The sequence below is a fragment of the Gossypium hirsutum genome, chromosome D13 (assembly GCF_007990345.1).
Source record: "Gossypium hirsutum isolate 1008001.06 chromosome D13, Gossypium_hirsutum_v2.1, whole genome shotgun sequence".
Taxonomy (NCBI): Eukaryota; Viridiplantae; Streptophyta; class Magnoliopsida; order Malvales; family Malvaceae; genus Gossypium; species Gossypium hirsutum.
Window position 1 is genome coordinate 23,902,939 of NC_053449.1, and position 11,401 is coordinate 23,914,339.

Genomic DNA, 11,401 nt, shown 5'->3' on the forward strand with positions numbered 1-11,401 from the left:
GTCAAACTTCCAGGCCCTATCTCAGTATGTTACAATACACACTTTCATTATGGCGGATTCTATACGCCAAATACCAATACTTAGCAATCAACTTTTCTTTTCTATAAGAAAATATCCACAACATATATCACATACAGACTCATATTAACTTACTCTTTCCAATACATAACATATAATACATACAGAGTCATATTAACAAACTCTTTTCACAATATTTTATTGGGTTAAACCTCAGATCCCCCAATCACATATTAGAACATATATCACATTTCTTAACATCTCGAACACATGCGTGTTTCTATGAGTTAAGGGCTCTTTCCCATAGTTAACAACTAACGTGCCCTATCGTAGGAATCACCCATGTCACTAGATTCCCTACCATTCTTAGCACTTATGTCAACTGGTTAGTAACTAACATACCCTACCAGTGGTCGCCAACCTCGTTAATAACTAACATGTCCTTCCAGCGACCCAACATATACGCCAATCTGGTTAGCAACTAGCATGCCCTACCAATGGCTCTTCATATCTGGATACTAACTTTATACCCCAAGGAAGTTGTATCCATTTCATGGCACAAACACAGACACACACATAAAATTACATGCAAAAGATTCACAAAGTTTCATGCCAATGGGTTCTCTTGAACTCTAAACTATGACAACCACAACTAGTGATATACACAAGATAGAAGGAAACTCATAGAAGAGAATAACAAATTGGATACTCATAGATAATTCCAACGAGGTTAGTTACACTATCTCTATTGCTACACGTACAACCCTTTCTTACTAATTGATCACTTGTTGATTCCTCTCCAACGAAAAACTCTTTTTTAAGTAAGATATCAAGGTATAACAAAGCAAAAGAAGAGGGAAGAGGAACCCCCAATACAAAAGTTTCACTGATATAACTTACACAACTCTCGTGCAACTTATACATGGCTAACATGCAAAGCTAACTCATACTCTATTGTGGCCAACATAATCATTCTTAGAATCTCACATAATAAAATAATCAGAAACTTTAGTTAATTTCTAACTGAGTCCTAATAAAAACTTAACTAAAACTAAACAATAAACACACATTTTTCAAACAGAAAGCAATCGAGTCCACAATCTCACAATCCACTATTAGCATATACTAATAGAAGGATCTATCACACATCTTACCAGAAGAAGACAGTAATTGGTGGGTTCCTCCCAACAAACATGCCAAGACACAAAACTAGAAACCTAACACTTTGCCAAAAGGCTAACCCTTTAATCAAAATCAAGATAAACGTAATAGATTAATCTAACAGTTCGCCACTCATGACGTATCAAACTATGTAAAATAAAAAATTAGCGAATATAACACAACTCAACCTTTCCTTAGTTTAATCTTAAACAACTATTTGCCCAAACAATTCACCAATCCAGGACTACGCTGGGTAGGGTATTACACATTGGGTCTTCAACTGCCATCGCTCCATCTTCTCCTTGTCATGGATTCCTTTTGGAAAAAATTAAATTTAAGCCCTATGTCCATTTTCGGCTCACAAGAATTCTATGAATTTGAAAAAAATAATCTTACCTGGAGATGATAGTCCACAGTCTATTTCCTAATAACCACAACCTTGGTAAAAAATAACAATTATATAATGAATATATAATATCACATCCATTCCCATATATAACTTAAAACATGCATAAGATCTAAAGAATGTCACTTTCAATGTAATCGAATCATTCAAAAAGAAGAGAAATCTATTTTGATTATCTGTTTATACTTATAGATAGAGTACAACCTGGCTTTGATATCTATTGTTGGGAAATTGAGTTTGAAAAATGCAACGGAAAATAAGTTTAAGGGGAAAACCAAAGTTTTAATTTTTTTTCCAAAACAAGAACTTGGTTGTGATATCTAAAGTAATAAACATTTAATCAAAATTGTACCTTTTCGATTCGTCTAGGATGAACGCTTCGATTGAGTAGTCTTCTCCGGTATCCTCAAGCTCACGTCTGTCGAGTGTGGGCTTGCTTCGAATAAAAATATTTTTCACAAAATTATCAATGGGGTAGTTTCATAATTTCTCTAAATTTTTGGGTCAAGTTGTAAATATGAAAAATATGCTAGAAATTTTCTAAAATAATTTCTTCAGTCTCTACAACTTTCTCTTGAATTAGTGTATAAAATAATAACCCGTGGCTCTCTTTGTGTAGGAAGAGTTTAAAGAGTTCAACTATGATTAAACGTAATTACTTTAATATTAAATTAATATAATACTTATTAAGATAAATATTAGATTAAATTTAATATTAAATATATTAAATTGATAGAATACTTATCTATAAGATAAATATTAAATTAAATGTAATATTAAAACTATTAAAATAATATTATTTTTGGAATAGTTAATCTGAAATCATATTATCCGGTAGAGTCCTAATAGTAGTGTGATTCTTCCATTACTCAACTGCCGAATGACCAATTGTCGGCCACCAGAATGTTGCTGTCACCATCGCTGTTACTGACACCATTGTGTTTGCTAGTGTCATCACAGGTGCGACACCCTCATGACACCCCAAGTCAATTTGGTTGGACTCTAGTGATGGCTCAACCTGTAACCTCCCAAACCTGGCCTAGACGTTATTGCTAGATTGAGAATGAAACATTAGCCACCGAAATGGCTAAGCTAACTTACGTTACTTTTTAAGACTTTAAATGAACTCATTTTAAAGAAAATCGTAGTTGTACTTTGAGTTAGCTTAAAAGAATTCATTCATTAGGTTGTGTATGCTTAGGATTCATTTTATTGTTGAAAGTGTTGTTTCAGAAAAACTGTTTGCTTATCTCTCTTCTTTAAAAAAAACTTAAAATTAAACTAATGCAGCAGAAAAATCATTTTTCAAGTCATTTTGAAAAATTAGTTGCCTTATCGATTTGTTTTTCAAAAACAGTTCCTTTGCAATGTAATGGAAACTAGGGAACAATATAATATTTTATGTAAGTTTGATATCATTCACTATCCAGTTATTATTCTTGAGTAATTCATGCATGCAAAAATCTCCAATAGAAAAGTTACCAAGCCACAAAACAGAAATAATTAAAAATTACAAGCCAAAACCAATAAAAACTTAATAATACTTAATTAAAAATAATAATCCGAGGTCCAAGTTGATTCTCCAAATGCCGAGTTCGGTCCTAATTGTGAGGTTTACCTAAAAAGTTAAACACCATTGGGGGTGAGCTTATAAAAAGCTCAGTGTGAGTCGAATAATTATTTAAATGGGCAAAAACATCAAATAAAGTGAAACATATTAGCATTAACAAAAGAAAATAGAACCATCATAGGAATTTCATGTCATTACATAGCTATTACCAAATTGATGCCCAACGATGTATGAGCATAGTTTATCATTCATTCCAATAACAATCATTAATTTTGATATCATTTAATACAACAAACTACAATGCGTAGCATAAATCAATAACATTCGAATATGTCGTGCAAATGATGCAATGCAAAAAGCTTCCTGCCCATACCATTCGCTATACAACATTATGAGCAGAGCGTGATGTGGTAAAACCACCGAATAATCAATAATGCATAAAATCTGTCGGATATCAAATAACATGATACAATCACTAATAACATATAATATGCGATAAAATCACCAATCCACTCGGTACTCCAGGTGTAGTGCATCGACTACAAATAATACAGACTTAATATGCCACCGATACTCCACGAAACTCCTCCGTCAACCACAAAATTCCAACCCAATGCTTATGCAATATGTCACACAATCTCATATTCATTTGACATGCTCAGCATGTTCTCAAAAATCACATACTTTCAGTAAATGGAAACAGTGTTTCGATCTTTCAAATTACCATTGTGTTGGTATCAATCAATATCGTTCAATTTCACATACTTTACAGATTTTCCTTGTGCATAAATCACACCCTTTTTAGTACACAATATAACAAATATATCATGCGTTTAAATCATACATAAGCTTAATATCTCAACACATTATATCATTTAGAAAAACATTCTCATATCTCATAACTCAACTATGCAATTACAAACTCTATCAAACTAGCAATTTTGCCAACATGTCAATCTTTTAAGGCTCGAAAACATACCTGGTTCGGCCACTCACAAAATCAATAATTTGGCTACTAAGACAATCCAATCAACAAGCTAATTTGTCTTATATAACATGTTATTTAATATTTTCAAAAAATTTTATGATTTTAGGGCCCACACCTTATTTTTTGTTTCCTCGCAGCATACTAGCGAATCTTCCAAATTTCCTCAATAATTCCTTAAACGAACCTATACCAAAATTCAGTATAAATTAAATCAATTTACCATTAAACCAGCCCCCAAACACCCACTTATGAGTTCAAACCAATCATTGAAATTATAAGTATTTTATGAATCCAAACTAGCTAGATTCTTTACATTGTATTGGTGCAAATCGTATGTACAATTGTTCTTCGCCTTTACGGATGATGTGGGATGTTTGGGTTAGAACCTAATTCAATAATATAGTAAAAAATAAGTAGCTAACTAATGATTAAATTCATTCATTTAATCAATTCATAACGTTTACCCAACAACTATGCCGAAATAACAAACTAGTTACCCTTAATTACACTTACGCTTCACTATTTGTGGGATTTGAATGGCCAATCGATCAAGAACATTTTTCCCTAATTGAAATGGGTTTTAAAGCATATTAGGAGGGTTCAAGAAGTCAAACCAATTTTTGAAAAATATAGGCAAGAACCAAGAAATAAAATAGCCCCTTTTCTTGCACATAGGCGCATGCACCACCACCCATGGTGGCCAAAATTTGGGCTAAATTTTAAAACAGTTTAAGATCTAATTAAATTATAGAAAAATATCTTTTAAATCATTTAAAATCCCCAAAATTCCAGATCTAGAAATTTAGGTATTTAATGACAAAGATTAATTAAGAAATTGAAGAGAGAAGAAACCTTATGCAAGCTAATCGAGAGAAACAGCAATGGCACTTTCGTGGAAATGTTTGGGATCCATCCTGGAGTTCAAGATTTCAGATTTGGGTCTGATTTTAATGAGGAAAAATGACAGCAATATGGTGGAGAATATGTTAACAAATCTTGTGGCAAAAAGAAAAAAAAGAAAGAGATGGTAAAACTAGGTGTAGGCAACGATAACAACGGAGGAAAGGAAAAAAATTAAAATCAAAGAGCAGGAGAGGAGGAGAGGAATGGCTAGGGAAATGAGGAGGAGGATTAAATGCTGCTTATGAGAAAAAAAATTAATATTTATACGTAGGTGAACTAGGCTTGGATGGCCACACATTAAAACAAAGGGTTTTTGTCCAAAAAAAGTTAAATTATTTGCATGGGAAGGGAATTGAAGTTAGGACTTCAAGGATAAATTCACTATTGTTTAACCATCAAACCAATAACTCATTCTTGATATAATTTGAAATTATTTATTTTAAAAAGCAAGGTATGTCAAATACTTGAGTTTAAGGCAAAATTTACAAAATAATAAAACTGATGTGAGAGAAAGGATTTTAACTTGGGTTTCAAGAAACGTTACACTAACACTTAACCAACAAGCTGATACCTCATTTATTTCCTAAAAATGCATAGATAATTTAAAAAATTAAGGCATGATCACTCTCTCTCGATTCACAAGCCCGATTCTACTAACCCCCGATTTTTAGGATGTTACACGACCAGTCCAGTCCAGGCATCGATTGAACCGTTGACCTGGTTACACAAACTAGGCCTGGTTCAACTAATTTTTGGGTCTCAATCTTGGTTTTGAGTTTTGGGACCCAATTTTGATCTTAGGTCCAATTTTCAAGTTCAGTGACCCATTAGGCCAATTGTTTGACTTGAAAATTAATTTCCAAAAATATCATATTTATTTTAATTAATTTGACTAATTTTTACTTGATCAAAATTAATTTTCCCAAAAATCACTAAGATTTTTCAAAATTAATTTTTTGAGAAAATTCTATAATAAAAATTTCTACTTGAACAATTATCATGACCACCCAATTTAATTCCACATTGAATAAATCGATTCAATTAAATTATTTTCAAAGTCGTATAATTTTTTTCTGATTCAAATGCAATCCAATCAAGTTTGTTTTGAGCTAGCGGAGGGACCAATTAGACATATACAATTAGGTCCAGAAGCATCGTTTCGATAATTCAAATTTTACTTAATCATAGAGTTAGTCAACAAGAAGTACCATGATTGTGAACTCCTCATTATATACTCTTTACAAAAGCAATTCATCCAACTGTTTTGTCTAATGACCTTATCATGTCTGTGTTACTCTCATATGATATACTAGATTCCTTTGAGTTAAATCCATTCACTCAATACAATCCTATTTTATCTCATATTCACTATTGTCTCTTCTAAATGATTAATATGATCACAGTCAACAAATGACTATGATAAATTGCTTGTTCGAGAACAAGCAATCCGTGGCCCGTTCCATATTTATCAATCTACACAATGCTAAAGAGAGGATATCATTAACTCTTTAACCAAGCTATGAATTCCATTGTTCCTAGTAAATACATGTCATACATAAGTAATATACCCAACACACCAGCTATAGGCTCAATCATATTTATAACATAAGCCTCTACTTATATCAAAGCACATGAGTTACATATGCATGGTTGGTGACTAAGTCAGGATTTAGGTAAACACACCATGAACGTCACAAGTAAATTAATTCACAAACAGATTCAGAATTAATTAATCTTAGGTCCAGTCAAATGTATCATTTTTCCAATGAATACATCTATGTCTCTATCCGTGTAGTCAACTGCTCCGATATCCAAGACTAGCCATCTCCCCAATTAGAATTATAGACGACATAATAATCATTCTAAGTATTTGAATTAAATGCTCACTTGGATTCTTTTACGGGATTATGGACTCGTTTAGATTATCTTCTGAAGTAAGTTGTCATTCTCACAATGTAGATGTTCTTGCAATGCCACTTATCATCAGTTTGAACTTAGACAATCAATGAGCTAATATTTGCTTGTTATAGTTTCTCTTTGCATACAAAATATGAAAGGCAGAAACACAAAAGAAATAATAGTGAAATGTGAAATTAAATTTATTTATTCAGCGTTCAAATACATAGAACATAGTTACATGTTTATTAACACCTCTTACCCAGTCCGGTCACCGGACTTGAGCTACAGAATGTTACAATAGTTAACAAAATCAATCACATACATTTACCTCAATAATATCTAATAAATCAATAAATGCAAGTCATGACTCATGTTTAAATGAATTAAAAAAAAATTCAAGTCTTAATTGAGCTTACGAAAGCTCTTAAATTGACCCGAGTACAAATAAGGACTAAATTATAAACTTTTAAACAACTAGGGAAAATCACAAAGCAGGGTCACATGACTGTGTGCCTAGCCGATGTTAAAAACATATACTGTGTAATCTGGAGTCACACATCCGTGTAACTAACTAAGGTTGTGTGGACTAAAATATAAAAATCTTACAAACATTCACACGGTCGTGTAGCTAGGCCATGTGAGAGATTGTGACCATGTTTAACCAAATCCACCAAGATCATACAGAGCACACAGTCATTTCAGTTGCCTGTGTATGACACACTATAGTGTGCTAGCTTGTGTGTGCCAAAATATGCCTTATACATCAAGTCACACAATCAATTACTTAATTTTTCCATAAACAAGCCATTAACCATTCATTAGACCTATACAAAAATGCACCAAAAGCATGCTTAAACATATCATTTTCCTAATTTTAACCAATGTGCCTCCAGGCACCATCACAAATATCAATCAAATACCAAAATACTTCTTATTTCATGCCAAGTTAGGAATTAGCTATTAATATGCCATATGTGCAATGAAAGTGTCAAATTTCTATCACTTATCATTAACCATATTGACAATATAACCATCTATAATTTTAACTAAATTGTAAAGATAATTGATGAGTTTTTGTAATAAGGATTAAATTGCATAAATTTTAAAATTTTTTGTAGAAATGAAAAATAGGAGGTTAAATTAGGCCTAGAGTGAAATCGAAATAAAAATATGAGGCTTAATTTGAAAGTTATGTTAGTCCCAATTTTAAGGACTAAATTGAATAAAATAAAAAAATCACATAAATTAGCAATTGAATGTGAAAATTAATTTGTATTGTTGATTTGGTGTATTTATTTTAATCCATAGCTAAAGTTGACCTGGATTCATCAAAACGGAAAGGAAAATATAAAGTCATCGACAACTAGCTCGGAGTTACGTTTTATATTTCTATAACCTGAACCTTTTCAATTGATGTAATTTCGAATTGTGTTGAATGGTAATAATATAAGGTAAGATGAAAATGATTGAACAAGCTGAATTGAATCGGTTTGAATTAGTTGGTTGTGGTAAGAACTAACTTTAATGGATTTGAAAATATGATATATCATTATATTTGTGCAATTGAATTCAGGTGGTGCTGAATTATGTCGTCACGTATGTGATTTGATGATTGGTGTTGTGGAATTGAGAAATCAAATATATAAATGAAATTGGAATAAAGGTGGATAGTCGATATCAGTTTATAAGCTCGAAATTATGGACTTGACATTGTACGATTTAATCAAATCAATTGAAATAGGGAAAAATGTATATGCTGCAACTATGACAGCTCGGTTTAAAATATGTAAATAGATTTAATATTTAGGGATGTATTATGACTTGTAGATTGACATGTTAAAATGCATTACATACTTTATATTATGTTTTAATGTTCAATTATAGAAATACCACTTAGTCTACTCAGCGTACAATTTTGTTTTTCATGCGCAGGTTAGGTACTTAAAGAATTGATTGTCGATCTAGCATCTAGTGGCAATCCCAAACTCAAGTGTTGGTGAATTGTTCTTTTTGGTCTTGACATGTACCTAGGATGTTTTATACTTAAAATGGTCATTTTGTGGCTTGTTGGCATTTGAAGACTATGTATATATTTATAAATGTAATGACTTTAGTCATGTTGTGTAATATCCTTATGGTTGAGGAAGTATCATGCTATGTAATATGTTCCGTTTGATGCTTGGATGTGGAATGATACATGATATGCTTAGGTGATGTTTTGGCAAGTTTGATGCTTAAAACATGAGATTGATTTAAAGGTTATTTTATGCTTAAGTAGGTTGATAGTTGGAACGACGGAAATGTGCAAGTGTACACAATCGCAACAAGTAATAAAGTGACAAGTAAATGTTCAGTTATCATACCCATAGGACTGTGAAAAGAATTATTTATGAATGCAAATTGAAACACTTTGAAAAGGAAAAATATTTTGATTAGAGGAGGTGATTAAAAACTAGGATTTTAACTAAGTAAAATAAATAAAAATTCCAATGCACGATTTCAAAAGATGATTTTAATCAAGATGACATAATTGTGTTAGATTAATTACATTTCTTAACTTAGAATTATTAAACTCATGTTCATATTGTTACGAATAAATTCACGATAACTCAGTAATTTGCTAACTTATGAACATACTTACCTACCAAAATCCATTTATCTCTTGACTATATCTCTATGTCAATTCAACCAATTAAACAAATATTAATAAGCAAATATGTTAATGCACATACATACTTACGAAATTAAAATAGTCTCTTGTACGTATCTCTATGCCAATTCAAACAATTAATTCAATCTCATAAGCACATAAAAGATTAGGTAAGGTAACAATGTATTTCTACCTTGAAACAATTTAATCACAATAAACTTGCAAGTTATGCAAGGCTAATGCATCGTTAGATACCATTGCTAATTTAATCCTCAGCTACCTTAGATGATTAAACATGCACTGATTAAGTATTGTGTCAATTAATTACAATTTTAATTTGTTTAAATAATTAATTCATTAGTTACCTTACAATTGTAATGCAAAATAACTTAGTCATGGTTTTACTTAATCAAACATCTTATCGAGGCCTATAACAACACAAACACAATTTTAATAACTCAAGTAGATGAAATGCAATCAACCTAACACGAATTAAATTTAATTCATATTAATTAAATTAAACATATCAACATCAGAAATATTCATAGACATGTTCATAACAACGACAATAAAATTAAAAGGATAAGGAATAAGAATCAAATTCAGTGTTTCTCTGAGGCTTGACTAGTTTGCTCCGCTCCTCCTTATCAGCTTGATCTTGTTGAATTGAGGCTTCCACAAAAACTTGAATACTTCTCCGAATGGTGGTTGAAGGTCTCCTTTTCAAGAGGTGAAATCGGCAAAGGAATGAAGAAGAACATGAAGAACAATGGAAGGGGTTTGAAGAGAAAAAGTGAGAAAGAAGTGAAGAGATGAGAAGGTTTGAGATGTGTTTGAAGTGAGAAGCCAAGGGGGTATTTGTAGGTTGAGAAGGCTTCTAAAAATAGAAAAAAATCAGCAGCCATAGAGTCCCCCCATGGCTGACCAAACATGTGGCAAGTTTGAAGGTTAAGATAGGGACAAATCTAGAAAGGCATAAATAGTGGAGGGCTTTGAATGCAAATTGAATGAGTCTTCAAAGGCTATTTTGCAAGCAAAATAATCAGACAAACAAGCTGATTGGGTTAGCATGTGGGACGGTTTTGGGCTACCTAATGCTCGGTTGGATCGATTTTCTCGGTTTAGCTCAATTGGACCTTTTTTTCATAATTAATTAACATTTAACCCAATTATATTGGATTAAAATTAAAATTAATTATATTATGAATTAATATTCATAATTTGGACTGTCTTCGTTGAAAATATAATTCACCTTGATGCTTTAAAATTGCTTCTCTGTTTTGTGCTTCTAGTAGTGTCTATCTAGTCGTTTTTTGCCCTTTGTGTAAATCTATCAAAAATAATCAAAATTTATTATAAAATTAATTAAAATTCAACATATTAATAATTTAAGTACAATTTAATTATTTTATAATAATTTATATATATCGACAAAAAAATTACCGAAACTGCATGAAATTGAGTTTAAAAGGGCATGAAAAAGTGTGTATATTTTCTTATTTCAACACCCCCAAACTTAATTAATTGCTCGTCCCAAGTATTGCACAAATTTGAAAAGAATTTCTCGGAAACACTTTTGAAAAATGCCATTAGAACAATATTCTTCTAAAAATTATGATTTTAGTATATTTATGCTCAAGAACAATAAATTTTATATTTATGCTACTTATGTATACATATCATTCAAATTAATCTTAATTATTCTTATGATAGCAAAAATAGACTAAATGCTTTCTTAATGAAGACATGCTAAATTCCTATCAATTTGATTTTATTCCCTTATTGAAGATTAAGTTGCAATCATTA